We start from the raw sequence: 27,208 nt of genomic DNA, 5'->3' as shown, positions 1-27,208 counted from the left end.
TAGTCTCCTCAAAACCCAAGGTGTCTTCTTGTCATTGCTCTTTTTCATGTGATAAAACTATTTTTTGATTTCTTAATTTTTAAAAAGTCCTGTCTTTATCACAGGAGCCTACCTAGGTAAGTCTTGAGAGCTTACCTAGGTAAGTCCTGCTGAGACTTAGAATCCTGCCATAACACAGGTTGGAAGGGACTGTGAGAGCTTGTCCTGCCCCAGCCTCCTGCTCAGAGCAGGGTTAGGCCAGGTTGCTCAGGGCTTAGAACCTACAGGGATAGAGACTGCCCATCTCCCAGAGCTCCACTGCTTCACCCTCCTCATGGCAATAAAGCTTCTTCATATCCAGGCAGATATAAGGATTATTACAGATTATTAGACTGCCTCTTTGCCTTCACATTGCTTTCTTTTTTTAATTACTCCATAAATCTCTAACAAGCAGCATCTGTCCAATTTATATTGCTTGCTGTAACTCTTGAATTTTTTTCTCCTGGTTCTCTTAATGCATTCTGAAATACTATGTTGTCTGTGCAACATTTTCCTCAACACCCTCTTCGTACAAATACTTTGTGGAATTGTGTCCCTATACTTTTCCACTCGGGTTCACATTAGAATCTGTTACACAGCCGGTATTGCAGGAGAGTCCCCATGCTTACTTGTAGGAAATGCCCTGCTCCTTGAACCTGTAGTTTTCTCTTTTACTTCTAGACTGTAGCCCTTAATTAACTTCTGCATTTCTAGAGTATTGATTATGTAAATATTGCTTGCAACATGCAAACATGTATATATAAAAGCCTCTGCCTTCAAATTTTTTTCACTAGTGTTGTGGTTTAACCTCAACCAGCAACTAAGCACCACTCAGCCGCTCGCTCACTCCCCCCACACTGGTGGGATGGGGAGGAGAGTCAGAGGGGGGGGAAGTAAAACAGTAAAACTTGTGGATTGAGATAAGAACAGTTTAATAATTGAAATAATAATAATAATAGTAATGAAAAGGAAGATAACAGAGAGAGGAAACCCAAGGAAGACAAGTGATGCACAGTGCAATTGCTTACCACCTGCTGAGCGATGCCGGAGCAGCAATTGGCCTCTCCTGGCCAACTCCCCCCGGTTTATATACTGAGCATGACGGTCTATGATATGGACTATGCCTTTGGCTAGTTCGGGTCAGCTGTCCTGGCTGTGCTCCCTCCCAGCTTCCTGTGCACCTGCTTGCTGGCAGAGCATAGGAAACTGACAAATCCTTAACTTAGGATAAGTGCTACTTAGCAACAACTAAAACATCAGTGTGTCATCAACATTGTTCTCACACTAAATCCAAAACACTCTGTACCAGCTACTAGGAAGAAAATCTGTCCCAGTCGAAACCAGCACAACTAGGAACTAAGCAAATTTTATGAAGCTATCCTTAAATACAAAAAGTAGAAAGGGAAATAGTATTTAGACTCAAATGCACTGCTGGAGGTGACTGAACAAGGAGGAACATTTTGTCGTCTGTCACATGATTTATTTGCTTTTTATGAGGTTAATGTAGAGAGGCTTCGGTTTTGCTGTTTATCTGCAGGTTCTGAGAAAGTTTGATGTTTCTGTAAAGGGCTATACATATTTTATCGCTAGATGGCGATCTTGAGCGAGTTCCTTTGCTGCAAAACAGTGATAGTTAATGTTCCTGACTGTGTTTTATTTTCAGTTATGTGGATTTTTCCTTTATTGTTTTTAAATAAACATTAGTACAGTTTGAAAAAGCGGCTGTAGTCACACATGCAGGATTACAAATAATTTCTCAGAAAACCCCACAAATTGAATAAAATAATTTATGAATAAAATAATCAGACAAATTTATAATTTAGTCAATCCTGAGCAAAATCAAGAAGGCTTGTTTAATGCTGTTACTGTTTTGTTTTACCACCCAGTTTTGTTATTTGATTGCTGCTATTAAAACGGCTCTTCTAGCTGTAGGTATGTGTAAGTCAGGAAGAAAAGATGGTATTAATTCAAGTGTTAAATGCTTCAGTTTTGTCTGCTGCGTTTTGTGGGCTTGTTCCATTGCTTGAAAATAACTTTAACCAGAAAGGTATCTTGGCCCATCACTGAAGTGCCTCCAGGAAAGACGGTCTTCTCTTTCAGGTAAAATTACTTTCCGAAGACTTGTCTAGAGAACTGACAGCATAACCGGGCCGGTCTGCAGTACTGACACATTTGCCAGAGTTGTTGCTGTTGCAGGGGTTTGCCGGGTGGCTTTTCTTTCGTGCGTACTTCTAAAAAACTTGTATCGCGGGGAAGCGGAGCGCCGGCCGCCAGACGCCTGCCCTCCTTCCCGCCGGGGCGGGCTGCGGCGGGCGCCGCTCCCCTCAGCGCTCCCTCGCCGCCAGCGGGCGGGCGGGCGGGCGGCGGTCGTCGCCGGAGGGCAGACGAGGGGACGGGGAGGAGGCGAGCCCTTCTCCCGCTGGCTTGGAGGCAGACGGCCGCTCGCCGCGGCGTCCGTCCTCGGCCCTCCACCTTTCTCGCTGGCGGTGAAGCATCTTAGCGTCGCTGGGGCCTAGCGGAGGTTCTAGCGGAGACGGCCGGTCGGCTGCCGCCCTCGACGGAGGCTGGTGCCGTCGTCTCCGCCCGCTCCCAGCCTTCCCCGTCCGGCACGCCGGGAGGCGGCCCCAGAGAGCCTCGCTGACGGGAGCAGGCAGCCGGGAAGCGCCAGGTCGGTCGACCGCATTGCTCCGGCGGTGAGGTAAGGGGCGGGAGAGAGCGGGGTAGAAACGTTTCAGACAAAAGGGGAAGCGGGGAGGGGGGTCGGGGGAAAAAAAAAAAAAAAAAAGGGCTGCTACGACTCCGCCGGGACTCGAACCCGGAACCTTTGAATCCCTTCACCCTCTAGAAGTCCAATGCGCTATCCATTGCGCCACGGAGCCACCTGTTGGAGTTTTTGCACGCCGCCCATAGAGGCTGCGCGCGACGCTCCTCGGCCGGCGCCCCGCGGCCGCGGCCCTTCGGGAGGGAGCCGCGGGCTTCGGGCTGACTGTGCCACGCGTCAGCCGCGAATACTTTATCTTTTTCCTTTTTTTTCCTCTTTTTTCTTTTTAACCAGTATGAATAGGCTTAGTCTCATAAGCCGCTGTATAAGGGAGTCTCGAGGCAGCCTCTGCGTGCCGCTGGCGCGCTGCCTACGGCCGGCTCCTGGGCAGGGCCCACCGCTCCCCGTGAGCGCTCGCCGTAGGGAGACGTCGTTACTTCTTGTGGAAGACTGACTCTTTTTAACTTCATCAGCAATCGGTATACGATATTTGTCGTCATCCCACTTGGGCGTTTTCAGTATTAATCCTTATGCTTCGGTGAATGTAATTATATTCCACAATTGCCTTATATGGGGGAACTGTTCCTCCAAACGTCCATGAGTTTGCCTACAGAAGTCTTTATAGGATTTTGTCTTTTTACACAGATGAAGGTGATACATTGATGAATTAGATCAAGTGATTTTGCTCTAACAAATACGAACATTTCTCATATGGCATTATTTATAACGTGCTTTTAACAGCCCTCCACTTCTGGAGGAAACGTGAACATTTCAGACAAAAAAAAAAAAAAATCAAACCTTTCAGTCAGCATCAAGGATATGGAAACTACACAGGGTCAGTTCCAAGGTTATTTGGAAGCACGTTATTTTAACGTTGGTGATTTCCAGCATTGTAGGTACTTAGGGACAGTCTATACATGGAGGTTTTGTTTTTCTTTTTAAACAGTAGCATCTGAATTAAGAGAATATAGAAAACCGTGGTTATGTTTACTGGGCATGCCATGCACACTGCAGTGTTCTGCTGGCTTTCCAGTGCCACATGAGACAAAAAAAAAACCCTGTGTGAGAATCTGAAAGACAAGACATAGGTGACCAATAAAAAAGCGTCCATGCAATCTCTGCTAGACACTGCAGCAACTTGCTGTGAGTCAACAGGCAGAGAAGTAGGGAATCACACCTGGAAATTAGTGACTGAGAATATTTTGGAGACGTTACAAAAAACTCTTGTAAATGGAAAGAACAAAAAAGAAAATAAATTAGGGAAATAATATTCTATTACATGACAATAGTTTCAATGTGGGTGAAAACATTACAGTATACTTGGATCATTGCTCCAAGTACAGTGAATGCCTATTACTAAATCCGTTAAAGGGAGCAATGACTGAACTGTATCTCTTCTAAAATCACAGTAAAACCCCCGGTGGAAACAAGATTTTTCCCTTAAAAGCTGTTAATTATGGTCTGAAACAAGTCTTTGATGTTATTTTTTTAAAACAAGAGTAGGCATATTAGAAACCCCAAAAGTATGAGGTTATTCTTCCTTTAACCCTCCCCAAAACTGAATTCTAAGCCTATGGCTTTCTGCTTCTGGGGTGACTCCTTGGCTTGGCAATCCCACGGCTGCCCTTGCCGGGCTCGGGGAGGGGGCGTGGGGCTGCCAGGCACCAGGTCGCACTGGAGGGCCCAGGAGAGTGAGCTGGGGCCCGAGCAGGCAGGGCTGGAAGGAGATCTGCTCTGTAGTGCCATGGCCTAGGTTATGCAGTAAAAAGGTTTTGTGAGAATCTCATGTTTCACTTCATGATAGTTTAAAAGCATCAGTATCCATAAGAGTGGAGAAAAATGTGAAAATAAGTGCACCCTAAAATCTGAGGAACCAGGAAGCTAATCAAATTGATGTAAAATAAGCAGATAAGGATACACAATCCACTAGCCATTGCATCAAGGGCTGAGATATTGGGTGTAATGAATAACCAAGGTGACTCAGGTAATGAAGGCACACTGGTAGTACGCCTTGTGATTCCCATGAAGGCAGCTAGTGTGCGCCTGTGGTCAGCAGTGAGCCAAAGCTCATGAGCTGGCTGATTATTAAATAGCTCCTGCAATTGCTGCCCAGAAACTGGGGGGGGGGGTGGGGGGGGGTGGGGAGGGATGGATTACTGGGAGGGTTCAGTAGTTACAGCAAGTACAATATTGGAGGTACACTCCCCAAGCTAACAAACTCTTGTGGAGCCATAACAGTTGTAAACACAGACCAAGGATCACTCAGTTGTACAAGATTCAGAGCAGATCTGGTTGAATTTACAAGCTCAGGGCCCATATGGTCTTGCCACAGCTGTTCTGTTATGGACAGAACTCTTCATAGTGCTTCTGGCAAACGAATGCAAAGTGTGGCAAGTTTAATTTGAGTCCTCAAGGCCCTCCACTGCATAAAAGAAACAGAACTTTTGTTTTTAAGAACTGAGTTGATCTTCAGAATAATAAGCTTTTAAATGTATGTTTGTGCAACTCAAATAAACCACTTTTAAGTAACTGAGAATCACCATAAACATCTTGTAGTTGAGAATACCTGGGCACATTTACTGTGGGGTGAAGTAAGTGTCAGTACCTCACCAATGTGATTTGGTAACATGGTACCTTTGGACAGCACAGCACTAAATGACTGCAGATAATGAAGAATCAGAGTTTACTGTGAGAAGACTAGTTCTGAAGGTGTACGAGTGAAGAATCCTGACACTCTTATGATTGTTATTTTTTCTCATATTTTCATTTTGGTTATTTGGTTTACACAGGTAGGTAAAGGCCGGCTGTTGGTTCTGTTCATGCAGGAGGACTGACTGGGGAAGTGTTTGAAAATTTTCCAGAGATATTTCAAATTATTCAAGTCAGTTTCCTTTTTTATTCTGTAAATGAGGTCCCAATGCAAAGTCCATCTTTGCTTTTGGACAGCAGATGGAGCTGCTGCATGAGAAACAGGACAGCTCTTGGTTCATGAACTGACGAAATGTGGTATGTTAGGCAAAACCGGCAGATCAGATTAACCTTTGCTGGCGCCTGGACCTGGATCAGTCCTTTGGACTTTCCCTTTTCTGGGACCGGCTGAAGTCCACTTCTGTTGCAGGCTGGCTCCTCTTAAACTTTATGATCTGTTTCAGGGAGTAGAAGTTTCCTGGACTACAGTTGGTGCTGGTTTTAGTTACTGGCACTTAGAAAATTTTTGCTGAACTCAGCTAGGTGCCATTTTGCTAATTTTAAATAGGAGGACAAACTGAGGTAGGAATACCTTGACACAAGACAGCAAGTGCATCAATGGCAGGCCAAGAATAGCACTGTCCTATAGCACTCTTCCATTGATTAAAAAAAAATCTAGAAATTAATTATGAAATGGAAGTGTTCTTTGAGAGACTTTTACAACTTGGGTTTCAGCATTAATTTCTGTCATTACCAAAAAAAAAGCACTATGTACTGTCTATCCAATTAATTTTGGTAACGTTTGAGCTTCAGTGAATTTATTAAAAAGGCAATTTGCAATTTACAGAACTTCCACAGATGTTTGTTGGGAGTACCATCATCTTTCTCTAAGAATCTTTATAGTAAATACACTTGTTGAGAGCAAGAGGTCATAAAAGGCTGCAGACAAAGAGGTTGTCATGTATAGATTACCTAAATGGGACCCTTACACAATCTGTACATTTCAGGTTCTTTTTTTTCTCTCGGTTGAAGTGGGGATTATTACAACCCTACTGCTACAATGATTCATCTGTGTAGTGCAATGAGACAGCACTCTTCGAACTAGCAGGAAAAATGCTGGCATGCACAGGGCATGAGGATACTGAAAAGGACTCTTTCAGGGAGGGTTTCTTTTGGTAATTTACGATTTGGTTTTGGTTTGTTTTTTTTTTTTAATTTCTTAACATGAAGATAAATGCTTCATGTTGTAGATGCTTCTGCATCTTTACCTTTTTCTTAGTGGGGGCTGTAAACTCCATGTGACTATCAGGGCATTGGAGAATTACCTCTCTTTGTTTGTCAGGCTACCAGCAGGAAGACTGCTGTTAGGAACCTCTTCCAATTATCTCATTTATGGCTGTTGTTGGACTAATACATGTTCTGTCCTTTCAAGTATATTTGGGTAGGTGGGAGTAATTCCCAAGGGCAGTGTCTTGAGGAGTTGGGGGGACATGAGCAATCATGCCAAATCACTCCTGCAAGAGAGTACAATGTTAATTCTACAGACAATGTTAATTCTGTGTAGCTCTATTAACAGATCAGATGCTGCAGAGCTAGCTGTGAGATGAATAGAGTCTTTTGATGGAAAAGTTTGAACCCCTTTCCTCATGTTGCATAAGTAATTTTTAAATAGTAATTTTTAAATACCTGGTGTACAGTGATTGTTTTCTGTGATGATGCAATTGGTGAAGAGCCTAGGAACTGGCATCTCTTGCATTTCATTCTTATTTGCTCAAATTCCTTCTAATATCTTCTTTTGGAATTAAAGCAAGATTATATTTTAATCATTCATATTTACAGTTTTACTATGTAATGTATTTATGTACCACACATCTGTTATTAATTTTGTATTTGTTTATTCTTTATTTCTATGTTATTATTATTTTATTTCTATATTTATTGTTATATTTTCTTGAGAAAGCAAAGTACATAAAACCAGGTGTCTACAGTGACTTTAGTTTTGTGAGGGTTTTTCCCCATGTTTTTCCTGCTTCCTGAATATGTACATCTGGAGGCCATTCACTGCAGTGCTACAGACTGATGGTCAAAGGAATATTTTTAATAAATGCAGATTATTGCAGTCATGGTCAAGAGTGATTTCTTCTTATCACACAAGGATGAAAATCATGACTACAAAGTGGTTTTCATCCTTAATTCCCATTGACATCCTTTGCAATATTGCTATTGACTGTTTTCACTGAAAATAATGCGAGCATTAGCACCTTGCAGGAGATCCTCAACACTTCCAGAAATCAATTTCAGTAATCACACATCCAGATTTTTTTATTTTTTCTTCCTGGAGGATTGAAGCAGCAAATGCTTGACAAACATTTACTTCAAGAGTGTTCCCTATTAGTGCCAAACCTATGCAGAGTCATGTGGAATCTCTCTGAGCTCTGCGACAGGGCATTTGGAGAAGTCCCAGCTAGTGCCTCTTGCCAAAAGTGGAGTACATCTGACTTTCAGAAGGATGGGAGTCTGTTTCAAGACAATTTCAACATTTTCTGTTAATTGAATCTGTTTTTTCATCAGAGGGTATCAAATTTTGTTTCAGAAATGCATAAGATTTGTGTCAAACATCCTTCAAAAACATTCAAAGTGATGCCTCCCTTTCACTACATAAAACCAGTATTAAAAAGCTCCCTTTTTGTTATTCTTAAAATCACATTTTATGAATATTTTTCATAATTTTATGCTTGTTTTCCAGTGGGAATTTGCTTTGCAGAATTATTTCTTGCTTGGTTGGTGGGCCTTTTCTACTCTGAAATTTTTTGTCCATGTTCTGTAGCTTCACACAGTGAGAATTAGCTGCTAGCATCTTTTCAGTGGTGCTGTAGAGTTCTGAATTTACTCATCTTGTATTCCACTGCATTTCAGAAGCATAGCTTTTTGTGCATTTCTGTTGCCAAAGGAGAGCCTGTCTATGTTATTCTGAAAAGATGTTCTTCTTTTGCTTTTTATTAACATTTCACGTTTGGTAATAAGCCCAAGTTTCTAATTTCTCAGACTGTTTCTCATGCAGCTCTTTTCAGTGTCCTTTTGTCTACTTTCCTCAAGTTGTATTCTGTGCAAAGTACTCATCTGTGATGCATTTTGAATGAATTTTTTTAACTAGACACGTGATTTCATTCACCTTATTTTTCTGTAAGCATTTGTTCTTCTTAATCTTAAGGTTGCCTCTTTGGTATTATGAAATTTTATCTAGTCTCTTTTTATGTTATTTGTAATTTTCAGAGCAAACAAAGTGATAAGCAACACCACCTACTTTTGTCTCAAGTTAATCCTCAAATTTATGGGGAATGCACCTCAGTTTTCCTAAAGTGCTAAAGCAGTGTTAAAGACTACATCCTTAGGTTAGTAGTTATCAAAGACAAAGTTGACAGTGCAAAGTTTTGTTCTTGTCTTACATTTTGAAATCTAGGTGTAACCATCTGGGCTTTTATTTTTTTAAATTAACATCAAGCCAACAAATATTTACACAGTTGAGTTGTTCCTTTAAAGCTTTTCAGATGACACTATAGCTCAGCTCCTCCTGGGCAGTTCAGAAGAAAAAGTATGTATCGGTGGTCTGGTGATTTAATCCTGAACGCCTGGATTCTTACTCCAGCTGTGCAACTACCATGCTGTGTGACTGTAGGCGGTCTGCTCCATTTTCTGTTCTGTAAAGTATAGACAGTAGATGCTTTCTTATTCCACATGTTGTTGTGCAAGTTAGTAATTTGCAAGGTAACTTTAAAGTTTTGAGATGAGACTTCCACTGGAAATGCCTTATTATTATGTACCTTATTTTGTTTGTCACTTTAAATATATCAAGCCTGAACAGCAAAAGATATCTAATAGAATCTACCCAGATGGCTTAGCTGCTTTTCAACAAGTTTCCCTTCTCCTTCATACAGGTTTACTCAATGCTATATTGGGTGATGGCATTCTCCTGTTGCCTGTTTATTCAGTTGCTTCCTCAGCTCAGTTATTTGGTTCTTCATTGTGTAAGGATGAAGCAGTTGTATTGTCCAGATAAACTTGCGACACTGATAAAGATTATGCTGCTGCTGCCGGAGTTTATGTAGAAAACAACTATTAGAAAACCAACAGCAACTATACAAGACTTCTGGAATAAGAGGAGTAGGACATGTTTCTCTAGCATACATGCTAAGGTATAGTGCTTTGAGATTATTAATACATAAATTTTGCTCATCATCAAGTATGCATATTAAAAGCAAGAATTTGAATACACAATTTGAATGGTAATGAACCTGAAACAATCTAAAAAAATTCATACCTTCTCCTGCACTGTTTAAATGCAGTATTTGCTTTCTCTCCTCACCTGCATGCTCTGGGAATGATGTGCAGTGTTTAAGCAATGGTGCAGCGCAGTCGTCTGGTTCAGTAATGGACAGAGTTGGCACGATGCTTGCTTTAACAGAGTGTCCCGACCCAATATCGGGGAGGGTTGTTAAATGATCCCAAGAGCGAGATTAAGACACAAACGAGGTCAAATGCTGTACAACTTTACAACTTTTATTTTCCTACAACAACCAATAACTGCGATAGAACAAAGTGAGGAAAAAGGAAAAGAGGCAGACCTAAGCAAGAAAACGGAGAAGAGGTATCAAGACTAGTTACCACCACCACGAAGCCAGCAACGTCCCGCTGAGTCGCTTCCGACGCTGGTGACGGGGGGTCGGGTTCCTCAGCTCACAGTCTGGTGCCTTCCCAGATGTTACCGTCTTTTTTGGTGTCCTCCAAAGTCCAGGTTTTTTCACTCGCGCGCGGGAGGGGAGTACGCAGTTCTTTTTTATTGTTCCAGTCCCCATGATTTCTCAGAAAAGTCCACCCATTTCTCCGGAACTCATTATTCTGTGTGCCGCCCCCTGCTCTTCCATGGGCGCATGCCCAGGTGCTCATGGTGGTTTCTCACCTTTACTTGTGGGCAGGCACAGCTTGGCAATCGCGAATGCGGTGGCTTTCTTCGGGGACATCTTGTGCGTACCCCCCCCGCAACAACAGGATGTCGAGGCAGCAGCGATGTCGTGTCAGCAAACCAACACAGTCTCTTACACAGAGAAAATGTAGGTGATTTTTGTCAACCTTTCCTTTGAAGATGTCCCTGGTTAATAAATCTAGGCTCTAAGTGTTGTCATTACCTTTCTTTCAGGGAAAAAAAGCTTTTAATCTGCATTGATTGGGACCTACTCTGAATAGGGATAGGAAGATAAATGGCTACAGACTCTTGTCTCTTTGATGAGGGATACTTTAACATTACGGGATTTATTGCTCTTTTTAAATTTCCTAGAGTGTGACACTAGTACTGTGTGGACTATTTTTCTTGACAGCTAAAAGTTATTGTGGGGTCAGAGTGTCATATCAACTGTTTGGATCATCACCGGGTAGTAAGTGTGTCCTTAAGGTTGGCTGTGTGTAGTGAGTGCCATTTCTGGAAGGAGCTTGCCAAGCATGTTCTAAAAGGATGAAAAGCTTTTATTCTTGATTAAATTTTGCTTTTCACTCAATTATGAATATGAGTGACTGACTCAGCATAACATGTGAATACTGACTCTGATCTAATTGCAGAAAAAATACTATTTAAAAATTGTGTCCTTTTGTCAGTCTTTTAATTACAAATATTACAGAGGCTGGGAATCTAGCCCAGTATTATATATACACTCTTCTCCTCCCTCTCCCAACAAGTTTTTACTAGATCTGTTTCAAATGTATGTTGATTTTACTGTACTGGAAATTTTCAGCAAAATTATCCCTCTGTGATTTTTAGAACTAGCAAATGTGGATTGTATTTTAAAGGTTTATTTGTAAAATTGCTTTATCTAATTGAATATTCACTTAATGGAACTGTATCACAGTTTGTGAATTTGACTTCTGTAGCTAAAGTCAGTGTGCAATATGAGATAACGGACTGGGTGCCAGGAATTCCCAAATTCTAACCATGTGTTTGTCTCAGCCTTGCAGCATGGCTTGGCAAGCCATTTACATTTTCTTGTAGCTAAAGTGAGGGTGATACCCAGCTCGGGTGTTCTGCAGAATTTTAGCTCCATAATATTTCTGTGGAATTGACTAAGCCTTCAGTCAGTACCCATAGCCCTGTAACTCTATGCTGAAATTCTTCATCTTTCTCACTATTTTAGTCCCGCTTGGCAAATGTGAAGGGAGTGTGACTGAGCATCTGACCCTGCACAGGCACAATTGTGCAGAGAAGGTGCTCAGCAGCTCATGGTTTGCACACACAGTGGACAGGGAAGATGATGAAGTGCCTGTACTACAAAGCAGTTATCTGTGGATACTCCAGCTCCTTTGAACCAAAAGATGTGGCTGCCGGGACATCACTACTGTCTTAGGCCTCTTGGATCCCTGCATGTGAGAAACAAAGTGGATCCCTGCCAAGTGGGAAACAAAGCTCATCTCATTTTACAGGAGTTATAGAAACTTCAGATTTACTTCTTGTGAAAATGAGCATTCTCTTTTATACAGGTGGAAATCTGGAATTATTTTTATAGTAAGCAGTCAGAGAAGACTTCAGATTTTTTTCTGATATAATTGATACTAGAGCGTAGGTCAGAGATGCACAGGAGTAGATTGAATCTTGTGTCATAGGGCAAACAGAGACCCTGGAAGTTATGCATAGGCGAGACGCGGATGTGATGAATGGTGTGAAGCAGAAGTGGGTCTGTGGTCAGTGTAATGACAGAGGTGATACTGTGATGAAAAGGAGTGGTATACCTTTTTGATACTTTGGAAGTAGAGTAAATGGGACCAAAGGAGTTTCAGATTCACAAGTGGGTGATGTTTACCATATGGGTTAACTTCGAAATATAATTTTCAAACTTTATAAATTATTATCCACAACACTGTCAAAAATTCTGGTTTAGAATTTACAATTGTATTACAGCTGGCTATTTTCTACATGGATTAGGAAAAATTTTCACATATTGAGTGAAATGTATTTACTATATTACACGCATTTTTAAAAAATAACATAACAGTTTTAATATCTTTTTTTTTTTAAGATAACTGGACAGTATTTGCTATGTGGGTTATTGATAATGATAGGCAAATGTGGAAGCTGTGATTTTGATTCTGTTTGGGTTGCAGTCTGCTGTAAATTCTTCTCTGATTAAAATGTGAGGAAATCCACTTTAACAGAGTTAAATTAAAGGCTGCCAGCCAAATGCTTAGTTCTAGCTGTTGCTGTGACCTGAATATAAAGAACACAAGCAGCTCTTCATGTGAAATGTCTTTCTTTTTTCCTTTATTTCCAAAAGAATTTATTATGAAATCTTGTTATGCAAATATATAATTTTTAGGAGTAAATAACATATCTTGTCAATTTTCTATCACATCTTCAGTTTGTAGAGCCAAGAGGTGTGCAATGATCAAACGATCTCTAACAACAGCTTTTATCATACTGAAGAGTACATATATTACATGTAAAAATCCCACAAGAAGAGTGAAATCCAAACACATTTCTGCTCCCAAACCCTCGTCTATCCTCTTTAGGTCTATGTGGGAAGTATTTAAAAAAAAAAAAAAGTTGTTGCATGGTAGTGAGTACTGATAGAATGGATCTGATTTTGCTGGAAAAAATGGAAACTTCTGTATCCCTCCAATGGCATTATTATAAACAAGGTAGTTGTGCTCACTGTTATTTGGAAGGTTCCCAAATTCTTTTACCTGGTACCTTGACCCCATACATGACACATGCCATAGGACATCAGCCTTTTGAGATCTAGCATAAGCAAATATGACATTGAGTGACCACGTGGCAGGAATTAATTTTCTCACATAGAATAATTCCTATTAAGAGCCATACCAAAATTGACGGCATTACTCAGAGGGACCATTCAGGGAGTGTCTAGGTGTTTAGTGCTTCTCCCTGGGCATGGGGGTGATGTGGCCACCTTGTGGGAGGTGGGCTCTGGCTAAGGAGCTGACTGAGGAAAGGAGCTCTGAGAGGAGGTGAGCGGACTTTGTACCATCAGGGAAGAAAGAGGAGATCAACAGGAAATCAATCCCAAGATGGAGAGGTCTGGAATCTTGTTATTTCTGGCAACAAAAGAGAAGTCTCTTTGCCTGCAGAGCTGCAGTTGCAGAACAAGTGTGGTGCCCTGGGAAGAGGTGAGCATGAACAAAGACTGTCGGGGGAGGCATCAGAGCCAGCTAAGCCTGAACCAAACATCAACAAGAAGAATAAGACAGCTGATAGGTATTGGAGATTTCCATCTGTAGGGAATGGAAGCATCCATCTGCTACCCTGATGTGATGTTTTGGGATGTTTGCTGAGTGCTGGGGTATCAGGATACTGCAGAGAGACTGTCAAGGCTTGTCTGGTCCTTAGACTTTTGCTGCACATCTGCGTGGGCACAAAGGACATTCAGGAGGGACTGTGAAGCTCGGGGGCTGAGGGTGAAGGTTACAGGGGCCCAGGTGTCTCTTCAGTCCTTTCAGTGAGCGGAAGAGGCTTGGATAGGAGAAAATACTTCTGAGGAAGGGTTATCATAATCTAAAGAGAACTGATGACGTGGGATCAGCAAAGAGGTGTCCTTATGGTGGGGGAGGATCTCACTCCTCCTCTGTGAACGTAGCACAGCTGGGGGCTTATCTTAAGTGCCTGTACATAGATGCTTGCAGTATGGCAAGCTAACAGAAGGAATTGGAAGTTTGTGCACAGTTGGAAAACTAAGATGTCACTGGGATTATGAACATTAGAAATAGCATAGCAGTTATCTGGAATGTATATGTTGATTGTGACTTTCTTAGTAATTTCTAGCCTTTTAAAATTCAATTTCATGATATCAAATCATTTTGTAAAACAAGATAGACTGCAGCATTCCAGTTGTAAGTAGACTGACACGTGGTTAAGTGACTTGGTCAAATACATCTGCTAGTCACTAGCAGAGCCAGGCCAGCTCTGAGTTACCTGGATGGAGTTCTGTTCTATCCTTCTTTTTCTTATTTTCCATCCAGAAAATTGTATAATGAAGGTGATTATATAATGTAGTTTGACTAATATTTTCAGAACTGTAGATCTGCCAAATCTATTGCTGGTTGCAATAGAAGATGCTCATTATTTGAGGCAGATTTACCATCTTGTACTGGCCAACTTGAAATCTGGCTAATTTCTTTTACAGTTGCAAGACTTAATTTACCATGTTTTGAAGGTAATAGATGTATCTGAGGAAAGTGAAAACAGCAAAGCTCCCCATATACCAATTAAATTAAAATTTGCTCCCGAGAATCTTCGTCAGAATGACTACGTAAATAGGCAGCTGCATTGTATACTGGTATATTATAGGATAGAATATTATAGTTTGATCAATGCTTCAACAGTGACAGATGTTAAAAAAAAAAAAAGCTTTGTATCTGTAAACACAGTAAATTTGTTTTGGAAGTCATTTAGAGATTGTGTATAAGTGAATGTCATGTTGCTGTTTTGCAGTTAGCTTAAAAGCAGAAACCTGAACTCGGAATCTTTACTTCTGTAATCTATCAGTAAAACTTTTTTCTCTGTTTTAACAGCAGTAGTGGAAGAACATGGAACTAGCAAGTGATTTTTATAGCTAATCCTTGCTTAATCGTTGTTCCATATTCTTCCTTCCAATTTTTGTCTCGTAAAACCAGTCATTGAAGTTAATGCAACTTATCACCCTGCAGAAGTTACAGTATGAAAAAACAAAAAGCTGCACATCAAAGGCTCTTCTGTGCAGACAGTGCAGACACAAAGGCTTCTTTGTGATGAATGTGCAGAGTTAGTTCTGCCACTCTAAATCAGCAGTGAATTTTCCTCAATTCTAGCATTGAAGTAAAATAATGTCCTTTGTTCTTTTAGAGGGCTTTACTTTTATTTCCAGTATGCTGGCAGGCAGTAAGGATTGACTTAACAACCCAAAAAATTCATTTCCTGTGTTCAGAATTGTGATATACATTTATATAAGTTTATCTTGGTTTATTCAAGTTAGTGGTAGGTACCAGTCATTTCTGCAGCACAGCGAAACAAGCAGCTTCCAGAGTCAGTGATATCTGGAAATTATAGGAATCACTGATAAGAAGATCTCTTATTTTTTGCCATCACCCTCCATGGAAATAATGTTGTTGTTGTTGTTGTTGTTGTTGTTGTTGTTGTTGTTATTGCAATACATGACTGTAGTTAATTTGTAAATATTCGAATTTGCAGCCACTAGGGTGTGGTATGCAGAAAAATAGTCTGAAAAAGCCAAAAGAAATACCATCACAGCCCCCATCCAAAATTACAGAGAGATTTGGGTAGATGTTCATAACTAAATAGAGGTTGAGGGACATTTCAATCAGATTTTCATACAAGTGGCCTTTATTCAATAAGCTTGCTACAAAATTATCACTTGCCTTTGTTAGTGTTGTGATGACAAGGTGTTCCATTATATGCGGAAAAGTGGGAATATGGCTTCTTAATTTACCTTCAGGCATTAATCCTATGCGTGGCTAGTTTGGAAGGGAAGTGGGCACTTTTTGTATTTGGTATTAATTGCTATGTAATTGGTATTAGTTACAGCGAGGCCTTACATTTTTTGACTGACAGTTTTGCATCTTGTTTTTCAGCAATACAGTTACCTACTAGAGATAGTTGTGTGGTTTATGTTACTAATCAGAATGAGAAAAGAGTGAAACAGCATTTGGTGAAAGTGTGAGAAATAGTATCTCTAGACAGGCTGGACAACTAACATTCACACTGGGTTAAAATGAATAGTGGAACCTGGCAAAGGAGTTACTGGAATCTTTGGAAGATGTGAGAGTACAGTGGAAGGGCCAGGCGAACAAAAGGGGCAGAGGAGAAACATAAAGACCTGGGTGGGCTATGGAGAAAGAGAGTGATGTTGATGTTGATGGTGGCAGTAAAACTTTGGTAGGGGGTTGGCTTTGGTTTGAGATTGTTCTTTCAGGGTCTTCACTTCTGCAGTGCAGAACGGACTCGGGGTGAGCATGCAGCTAACCCGCAATACAACATGATGAAATCGGTCCCCAACAGTCTGTTCCAGTTTGCTTCTTCGTAAAATCAGAAATTCAGGTTGTTTCGCAATCTCTGTGCTGGCAGAGCTTGTGTGATATATATCTGGCATGGGAATTTACACCTGCAAGCCATATGTGTCTGAACTTTAATATATTTACATAAATGATAAAATCATTAGTTTTCAGCTTATGTATTTTAACATTCCTGACATCATACCTCTCTTCCTTGGTGTTACACCTAAAGGCAGTCTAGTAACCTGTTGGTTTGCACCAGGAGATACCAGTTCATTATGGACCCAGTAAGAAAGACACTCACACTGTAAAGTATTGCTTAAAATACCATTTATTGGAGCTAATGCTGTAAACAAAAAAGATAGTGTAGATAATTTTATGTCCTTCCAGATGCTGAGTTCTGTGGTATCAAACAGGTCCCAAATCAGAGCCCAGCACGCCGGGCAGATCCTGTCCATGGAAAGGTCATCCAACATTTTGGTCTTTTGAGCTCTTAGAGGATTTTCTTAAAACAATTCTGGTTCCCATTTCTACTGTCAAACAGAAAGCGGGTTCACTTGAGAACTGTTTGCTGCACTTTTAGATAAAGACAAGGACACATAGGTGATGTCATCGCCAGTACCGAGTGGGAGCTGCCTGCAGGCTCCTCTGTTACAGCTAGCTAGCTGGCTGGCCAGGTTTATCCTGCAGCCAAGGGAAATGTGCTGCACAGCACAGGTCTGACAGCCAAGCTGTACGCGCAGCGCAGCACTGGCCTGCGCCTGTTAGGCGGATCACTAACTCCTCAAAATAGTGGCCATCTGGTTAGGATCAATACACCTGTGACTGAAGAAGAAATCACTTGGATTAATAATTGCAAAGTGATGCAATTATACATCTAGGTTTTCAGGCATAAATATTTTCAGGGCAGATACACAGCCTAGGTGAGCGGGGAATGATCCTAACTGAAACTCCTAAGTGGCTTCCGTAATCAAATCATAATAATATATGATAAAATATAATGTGATGCCTGGAGTAGATAAGTTTACCTCTCCCTGTTAATATATTGAGTTCTGGACTGGTGGAGGCTGTTTTGAGCTTGTGCATAGTTTCACACTGATGTAAACATGTCCATTTTGTTGTTGTTGTCTGGAGTTTTTTTCGTTGTTGTTGTTTTTTAAGTTTTTCTTCTAGTTTATAAGTAAACTTCTTTTGAGGAAATTTTTTGTGAGAAATATTTTTTAAGAAATAGCCTGCAAAACTCTCAGCTGAAAGTAGGAACTTCTGTATTTCATAATGGCTCATTGGCAAATAATTGGTACATTTTTCACCTAGTAGAAAAGCAGTAATTATAATTAAAAATAAGGTGTGAAGAAGTTCACTCAACCCAGTATACAGCTTCTCCTTGATTTAGAGGGGAAAAAAAAGAAGAAACTCACTGCTCAGTTACCGTCACTGTGATTCATCAGCTGCTGTCTGCTAGGCAGGTCCGACTGCTGATTGGGCATAGGACTTCTCAAGGTGTGTCTTTTACCAAGAAGCTTTTGCATTTTAAGAGTACATAACAGACCATGATAACTTCCTTCTATGGTAAGAACTGTTGTATGTATATTTTTTAATCAGTACCGTCTTATCGTTATGAACAGTGCTCACTGGTTAATAACAAATAATTAGGTGTGCTAGCAGATGTTTCTAAACCAACTTTTTGTGGGTTTAAAATTTGGAAAGATCTTAATCTTGGATCTTAATTGTGGCAGTTATTCCTCAGTATGCTAGTACTCGTTTTTTTTAAATTTGGAATTAAAAGATATTTGATTATATAATAGTAAGGGGTATTCTCAAATAAAAATCTTCTTTGTAATAATGTAAAATTTTGAGAGAGAAATGTTTATAATAAGATTTTACATGGTCTGCATTTTTCATAAAAATTGTACGTGTTAACTATTTGCAAGTTAAGTAATACAAGGAATCTTTCTTCTCATGTTGTATAATGTTCAGGGCAATTTTTTTTCAGACATCTGAATTGGTTTTATATGTTTTTTGTCAATTTATCAATCTAAATGATTCAAAAGATAAAATAAATCTTATTTTAACATACCTTTTCAGCTGCCTTTGAAAAAATAAGGGAGAGTCTTGAGGAAAAATACAGGATTATGTTGAATAAATTTTTGTTTTGTAATTGATAGTTTTATGTCTACTTTACTATCAAACAAAAAGATTCAATGATTGCTTTGAGAGAGACACAGAGGGACTGAAAAGATTTGAAACATGCTATGTAGACAAGTTTGCATGTAAATGTCTGTGATCTAATAGTGTTGGAGTATGGTAGAAAAGGCTTAGGAAAACAGCAGCTGTAATACCCAGTCAGTGTAATGTCTGCTTTCCCACTTACACAGCGGTAATACTTACAGCTCATTTCACATGACTGTACTTGTTTCTCCTCTTGGAAAAATGTTGCAGTCATGGCACAAGCATCAGCTTCTTTGTGAGGGATGATACAGTGAGCCATACTAAAAAGAGGTTTTCATTTTAATATTGCAGTAGTAATGATCTTATTTTTAGCAAATATATAACTGAAAACAAACAACCTTTTAATGATAAATAACTCATTTTAAGCAAAGAGATATTTAAGAAGTAACTCTTTCACCAAACTGTATCAAAAATACAAGGATTTTCTTAGATATTCAGACAAAGATTTCTTGCTATTAAGTTACATGGATTGTGTTCTAGTGCTTCTGCATATTTCTTATTTTTGGAGCACCAATTTTGTGCTTTAGAATAATAGGATCCTGTTCTTTACATACATCAGGAGACTCTCCACAATTAGTAATGTTACGGAGTAGATTTTTTCTCAGAATTTTAACTCGGCACCAGTCAACACCAGACGGTGCTGAACTGCAATACAAGATTCACAAATTCCTAGTACAATAGTGTTATATACATAATATACCTTTTCTAAACATTGCTGTTTTGATCTCTCTCAGCCTTTTCTTGTTTGCATGTTCACCACCATGACACTGTAATGCCAGGATGCCCCTGGTTCTAGGTTTCCTTATAATGACAGCAACACATTCCTCTCACTAGCGGCTGGCACTGTCAAAGAAAGATTTTCAAGTGTGCAGATACACTTCACTTAGCTACAGCAGCAATTTATGTCATGTCCTTGTCTTGCTTGTCATGGCTTTAGTTCTGGGGGGGGGGGTCAGAGGCAGTGGTTTCTATTTCTATATGCCATGCTCTCAGCAAAGAAAGAAGTTAGTAAGAACTTCGAAATGCATTAATCATTCTTAGGCAAGACCTCATGGTGCAATTAATTTTACAGTTCCCTTATTTATGTGATGTTTTTGTCAGGGCAGGAGCTTTTGGGATCCACCCGTGTTCCTCTCTTCAAGCTCATTTCCTCACAGTCTTGCAGCTAGCGTGCTTGGACACAAGGGGAACCAAAATGCAAGTACTATTGATAGAAACACTTGTATTTTATGAGCTTAGAAATTTGACTTCAAGAAATTAGATATTCTGCCTTTGTTCCTTGGATGGCAAAAATTATAAGATACTCTGACTGAATGACATATATTTTTAGGTTGTTTTTACTTTCAAAAGATAAAGAATACCATATCTTATAGTCCCTAGTGTTGAAGAACTGCAGTGTATTCCTAAAGTTGGTTTTAATTCATCAATCAACTAGGGGAAGATATATGTATCTGGCTAAAGAATACTCTCAGACACTATTTGTCAGACTTGAGTCAAGGAAAATTGTTCAGCAGTTTACAATCATTATAATGGTGCACCGGATTAGTGAATGTCGGCTGCGTGCATGTGCATTTGATCAAGTGCTCGTAAAGAAGCAAATGCTTCTTTATGCCTTCCTCTTTGGTCACACAGTAATAAACTGAGTTCAAATATAAACTGCTAAGTCTAAAATTCTGGAAAGCAACCATTGATTTCATGCCCATCATTTTTTTTCTGCCCCAGCAGCTGATTGCAATCACCAGTGCCAACGTTTAGACACTTACCTACCTGATTTGTTGCATTGAAGGTACATATCTAAGTGCGTTATTGGTTCCTGCAGTAAGTTACACCTCCAAATTGTGCAAGGATCATATAATCCTTTGCAGTGGATTATATGATTGGAATTATAATTAGATGCCAGGCTAAGAACTTTTTGTCATATAAAAGGGTTTCTGAAAAGAAGGAAAATAATCTAGTCACTGTTGGAGTCTTTTCTGTATATTTTTAATGAAAGGCCTGTCGCTTTATTTGTTGAAGTAGTGTCATCAGATTAGTGCTTCTTTTTTAACTGTGTCTAATCTCATTTGATTCAAGCATCATGGAATAACAAAAAATCAATGTAGCATAGGTTTGTTTTGAAATAAGGGGGGGGTAGCAAATCATCAATTCATCATGTTTAGTTAGCTAACAGTGATTTTCTGAAGCTGTTAAGCGGAATCTGAACTAGCAAATTGGATGTAGGCTTATTAATTTATAGGGAGGTTCCGGTGTGGAAACTGGAAACTTTAAGTATGACACTGTTTTCCTTCATACAGACACTTTCTTTTTAATTTAACAAATTAGAAAACAGTTTGTCTGTATGTTCAGTAGCTCCTTCAATAATATGAAGCATTCCTTTTAGTCCCCTTCCACCAAGCTATGAAATCAAAAAGATTAATATTTGCCTCATCTTTGTATCATTTGCAGGAAATAAAAGATCATAAACAATTCAGAAATTCCTTTAAATATCAATATATCAAATGCAAATCAAGTGAACTTTGCAGTGTTAGAGCAGTGACCTTCAACCAGACTCTGAGTCAAGAATTTCTGTTTCCAAGGCTTCTCATTCTTGCTGAGTATTTTCCTGGCATAATGTATGGATCTTTTGTGGTGTGTTGTTTGCTGGAGAATGAATGAAGGCCCTCTGGCTCATTTATCCTACTGTCTCACTTGGGATTTGAACTATGCTGCCAGAAAAGAAAGGCCATTGCTCTCACTTTCAATTCTAATCCCCTTATCATTAGGTTTGCTATAGCAGTTCCCTGTTGCATGAATATTTTTTCAACTATAGAACCTAGTGGTAGTTTTGGAGAGGCAGTAAAAGTTGAGTGGTTTTTGAATAATAGCTAACATTTACTGAATATTGCATGGTTGTGCTTTTGAAGCTCTCCGTTGTCACAAACATTTTGTATCTTAGAATGAGAAAAAAGATCTGTATTTTTAATAATTTAATTTCAATTCCTCTGTACACTGTCTTTCTTTTTTCAGTTTGGTTGGTCTCTTTTTGTATTGTCCTTGGATCAAACAGTTGAAATTAGAGCTGTCTGATATAATGTCATAACACTGATAGAAAAGGTATAGTAGCCTGAAAAGCATTGTGGGCTGTTTTGAGTGTTTTTTGGGGGCGTGGGGTGTTTGTAGGTTGTTTTTTATTTTTTAAATAAAAGGACTCACTTTGTATGCAGGCAGATACCATTTAAGAAGAGAAATATTGTTATCAAATATAACTGTCTTATATAACTGTCAAATATAACTGTTCCAAATCAAGAAAATAGGAATTTCCTTGGAACAGATCACGGCTCTTTTGTTCACTACATATAAGACACATTGATAAGAGTTTATACATAAATATTAAAAGTCTTTCCTTAAAAAATTATTAAGTTGAATTAATAAGTAGACCCAAGAGGGGGTAATTTCAGTATGACCATTGAAATTGCACATAGGTTCTGGTTTAAATTGTGTATTTACAGTATAAGTACACTGATTTGTATGTGAAGTTCATTTTGCAGATCCAGAAATATGGGTAAACATCTAATCTGTTGCACAATTTGTTAATGGAGTAAGGAACAAACTCCATTTCAAACATTCTTTAGTGGGAATACATGAGATTTTTTGTAGTAAAGAATGATTTTTAGTGCAGTTATCTTTAACGGGATTATGTCACAGAATTGCCTTGTATTTATTAACCTCCTGTTAGGTCTGGATAGCTTGCTAAGAAAATAATATAACCCTGTTTTGACAGAATGCACTTTTTAGACATAGTTTTGGGGAGAATAGAATAAATTCTTTTACAAATTTTCTTTCTTGAATTAATTATCCAAGAAATGGCAAGGCTAAAATCTGTATAGTTTGTAACCTTATTAATTGATGTTATTAGAGTAAATAGTTATTAGTAACTTTAAAGAAAACCTATTATTACTTACCATAAAGTTGGGGATTTTTTTTCATTAAAGTTCCCCAAAATATCACTATGATTCTACTGAATGATGAGCTGGCTGGGGCATCTCTGCATATTATGTTACTGACTGATAGCTGAGGTAATTGTCTCAATCTGAGAAGAGTTAAGGAGCATCAACAAAGTTGGCACAGAAGAATGTGTGAAAAGCCTGACGCTCATCTGTAGGGAGGGCTGTTGTTGTTAATGTACTTTAACACTGGTCATGGAATAGCTGCATCAGTTCTCTAAAATGGTAACTGAATATTCCATTCTGTCAGAGATCTACTATGTTGATCTCTGTAACAGTACTTACTTTCTCCAGAATGAGACACATCTAGGATTTTGAACTTTTGAATAATAAATATTTAGATACTAAATACCAAAATTATTTTTAGACATATTGATCCCTACTCCAGAATCCCTAATTTCCACTGACATCTGTTTGATGCCTGTCTCTTAGAGATATTATGTACCCATATCTTTGAGGACTGATACATTTGTGATTTCTTCTTTAGAAATCAAGTGTGATTGTTTTACTGTTATCTCTAAACAGCTAACAAAACTTAAAATCCTGTTATGGCTTCAGCTTTTTCTGAACTTGCTGCTGCTTTATTGCATTGGCAAAGGACCTTAAACCAGTTACTTAAAGCAGTTGTAAAATGGCATAGCTCATCATGAAAATCCATTGGAAGCTTTGTGACACAGTGGACATAATATAACCTGGAAAAAGTGGCAGAAACTTCAATGTCTTATTACACAGTTAAAAGATTAAAAATGGGGAGATTATTAATCCTACATTTCACTGTCAAGGATTGATATATTTTAGACTGATCTGTTATTTTTAAATTTATGATCCCTTTGCTTCTCCTAACCTCAGTTGTATTTCAGCAGTTTACTTTCCTGTCCTTTTCTTACCCTACATCACAACTGTTCAGAATATTAATGATTTAAAAAAAATCCCACACGTCTGCTGTTAACTCTCCCTTAAGACCTGACAAAATAAAGCTAAGAAAAAAACTTCCTTGAAGAAGGAATCACTTTACAGGGATTCAGTCAAAAGACCATACCAACTGATGTAATTAAAGTATGGATTTTTTTTTAACAATGGGGAGAAAAATTATTTATTTAAAAAAATGGAAACCTATTACCTAGCCAAGTGTTGATCTACTTCTAGAGCAATTAACATGTTTACAGACTCTTCCACTAGTAAAACTGCAGTATTGCTTGTGTAATTGTGGGGAAAAAAAACTAACAAACAAACAAGGAAAATTCTAGTCATTCTTGCATTTCATTTTTTTCTCTAATCATACTTCACTGTAGGCTTCCAGATCTTTGTTTTGGTCTGTGCTAGATTCCTGTTCTCTATTCTCTTTACTCTCTTTACTAACTTCAGCTTAAAATTTTCTTGATGTCTTTTCATCTGTTTTAGCTTCTGTTTTTCTTCCTCTTTACTGCATCTCACATTCCTCTGGCTGTGCCTTTCTTATTAATATGAAGTTTATTTCCTACTTTTTGAAAATACTTTTAGAAAGACTTCTCTAGAAGTGGAAGAGTCTATGTACCTGTAAGAGGGAAAGGGAAAAGTAAAAGCACAAGATGGTTTGAGGAGGGGGATAAAATAGAGTTGTTTAGTTATACCTAGAGAGAGTATGACTTCAGAAAAACTGCAATAAGATTAAAAAAGATCAGAATTAGAAAAAACAGTTTAGGAAACTTCTCACATTACTGTCTATTTAACAAGCCCTCCAGGACAGGAGATGAGCTAGGTTCTGGTTTAGCTTCATTTTTGTGGAATACTCCTGCTGATGTGCAAGTCTGTGTTACTTCTGTATGCAGATTTACTATTGTATTGTAAACACTTCAAATGTCTTTGAAGTAGATGGAGTATAAATGAAGGAAAATATATCAAAGGAGAGCTGCTGTTACTACGGAGCAGAGATGTAAATGAGCTGTTTCAGTCTTCTTTTGCTCTTCTAATGACAATAATAAAGCTTTCAGACACATGCCAGAGGAAAAGTGTAATGAGTTAAACTTCTCATTCTCAAGCACTCCTTTCAGGTTGTATTTGATACAGAATATAATTTGCGATGAGGAGTTTATCAGGTAATTGCAAGATTACAGACCTAACAATTAAAGGCACAGTAGTACTGCAGGTAGAAGCCCAATGCTTCACCTGCAGTGCGTTGGGATTTTAATGCAGTCTAAGATACACTTGTGTCACTCAGCAGGTGTTCATATATGGGTGCAAATTCGGGGCTTGGCTGAAGTAATAAGCTTTGCTCTGAATCACAGCTGAGTTCCTGTAAGTTACACTTGAGAACCAAAGGTCTACTTGATGGTGTCCTGCGCTGCAGCAGTATGGATCATCCTGTCTCTGCACTGGTGCTGTATCATTGCAGGAGATTGCTACGTAATAGGGCGAGGCAAGGCTGGAGAGCCTTCTGATGAGGCTCAGTGCACTGCACAGTGTTGATGGAAGCTTGTTATGAGGAATGCTGCAGTACAGAAATCAGCAGGTAAGGAAAGCTCAGTGGTGATAACTGAGAAATTGGTAGAATCCAGCCTTCATTTAAAGGTGGTTCATGGCTTCAATGCAGCAACACTGCATTAAGGAGTAGGAGGGAAACAGGAAGGGGGACAGGAAAGAAATCCTTTGGGCTGTCTGCAGAAGGACCAATATAACTGTTGTGTAGACAGACTTGGTAAAGCATGAAGTTTGCTACGACAAAATTAATCAAAAATACTTCGAACAAATTTGAATTGGCATCACGAGTTTAGACTGGCTCAGCATTTTGAGTTATCTACATGTGGTGTGTTTTATCTGTCTCTAGGATTCCTGGCACTGCCTTTACTGTATCTTCAAAGGGAAAGGAAATAGTTCTTTGTTTATCAGACTTGCCCTGTGTTCACAAAAATATGACTGGTAGCATTTTTGCAAGTAAACTCAGTTGATTCACAGAAATTCCTGCCTCACCACCAATGTTTTCTCCAGCTAGAACCCAAGTATCTTAACATTTCAGCTAGCTAGCTCTTTTGAGACCAAAGGTGAAGCAGAAAAATAAGCTCTTGCTTTTTGCACGTACAATCAGATGCTAGAGTTTAGTAAGCAAAGGATCTAACTCTTGCAGGCAGACTGACTTACTAGGGAGGTTGATGAGATTATGACCTATACTGCCCTTTATGGCTGAACTCCCCATAAAGCGCTTTCTGAATTGTTGCAATTTTTAGCCCAATTTTTAATGATACTCAGATTTTTTTTATTATTATTAGCATTATATCTCATGCAAGTTACCTAGTCTTGTTAGTTCTAGCCCTAAATATCATGTATGCAAGGACATTCTGTTTAGAAGAGGGAGAGAACATCAATCTAAAATTAAAATAGAATTTAGGTTAAAACTACATTTGTTGCAGCCTTGTGCCTGGTGCTCTATAGATCATTCTCACTGAATACAATAGTTTATGTAATAAACCTGCTTATTTGCACTCGATGATCTTAAAGGCCTTTTCCAACCTAAACTGATTCTATGATTATAGATCATCTTCAGGAAATGCACTCTTTCTTTTCCTGTGTAATTATAAGTTGATTAAAAAGAAAAAAAAATCAGCAAGTGATTTTACTTTCTGAGGGGGTTAATTTACAATTAAATTATTTTTTATTTCAAAGTTAATTATTTCTGTTATTGCTTATTATGCAGCTTTATGAGGTATATCTGGAGGTAGCAGCTAGTATGTTATGTTCTGCTCTAAACCCCTAAACAGTTCTTATCACTTCATTATCTTTGCCAGGTAACTGGACATCTTAAGCAGTAGATGGTTTTGCCATTCACTTGCTTTAGAAATAATACCAGATATTTTTCTAACAAAATATCAGTTTGCTATGTTTTATAAGGAAGAAATATTTTTATTTCAGAGTAATTTAATTTACTGTAAAAAGTTACAAAAGAGGCCTTTTATGTTAAATGAAAGCACCACAGCTTAGCAGGAATGTATTTTTCCTGTTCTCTTAAATCTTACCATTAAGTACATTTTGTCACTAGGATTCTTTTTGTTGGTTTTGTGAGATTCAGTACATAACTGGAACAGTTATCCAAGTAATCAATATGAAATGTTTTGTCTAGTGTCTTTTCATCTTATATTAGGGGTTGTGCGTGAATTTGTAAAATGAAAGTCAACAAAAATGAGTGCATAGATGGCTAGGGAAATGTAGCAGAAATGGCTTTGCAGCTTGGGGTACCAGACTAATGGGGATGAGCGAGAGGCAGAGAGAAGGAAGGAAGAGACGATTCTTGTTAACTACACAGTTCAGAAGTTTAGAGCAGCCAAGCGGAAAGAATAAATGTACGTGAGAGCAAAGGCAGGTTGCAGAGAGGCCCAAGACTGCTAAGCTATTGCAGAAAAGGAGAAACCAAGCTCAGATAAATTGAGACTTTTGTTCTAATCTGTTTCAATGTAAAATTAGCTGGGTTTGCTCAAACCACCTTTATCAGTGTCTCAAGCTAAAAAGATTGATTTAG

General features: G+C 38.9%; 1 protein-coding gene and 1 non-coding gene across 3 annotated transcripts in view; one reads left to right on the top strand and one right to left on the bottom strand.

Moving 5' to 3' along the window:
* Positions 1-2,442: 2,442 nt before the first annotated feature.
* BCAR3 (BCAR3 adaptor protein, NSP family member) overlaps positions 2,443-27,208 on the top strand; it is a 113,423-nt gene continuing 88,657 nt past the window's right edge. Inside the window, exon 1 of one of the 2 annotated variants that reach the window (XM_069789272.1) lies at positions 2,443-2,716. The gene's annotated coding sequence lies outside the window, so the exon portion shown is untranslated. The remainder of the gene's footprint in view (positions 2,717-27,208) is intronic. The other variant, XM_069789268.1, reaches the window with a different exon arrangement.
* On the bottom strand, positions 2,813-2,897 carry TRNAR-UCU (transfer RNA arginine (anticodon UCU)). Its single transcript is given in 2 exon segments — positions 2,813-2,848; positions 2,861-2,897. It is a non-coding gene; the product is annotated as a tRNA-Arg (tRNA).

This window comes from Haliaeetus albicilla, chromosome 8 (assembly GCF_947461875.1).
Source record: "Haliaeetus albicilla chromosome 8, bHalAlb1.1, whole genome shotgun sequence".
NCBI classification, from domain to species: Eukaryota; Metazoa; Chordata; class Aves; order Accipitriformes; family Accipitridae; genus Haliaeetus; species Haliaeetus albicilla.
This window is presented reverse-complemented; position numbering and strand designations above follow the sequence as displayed.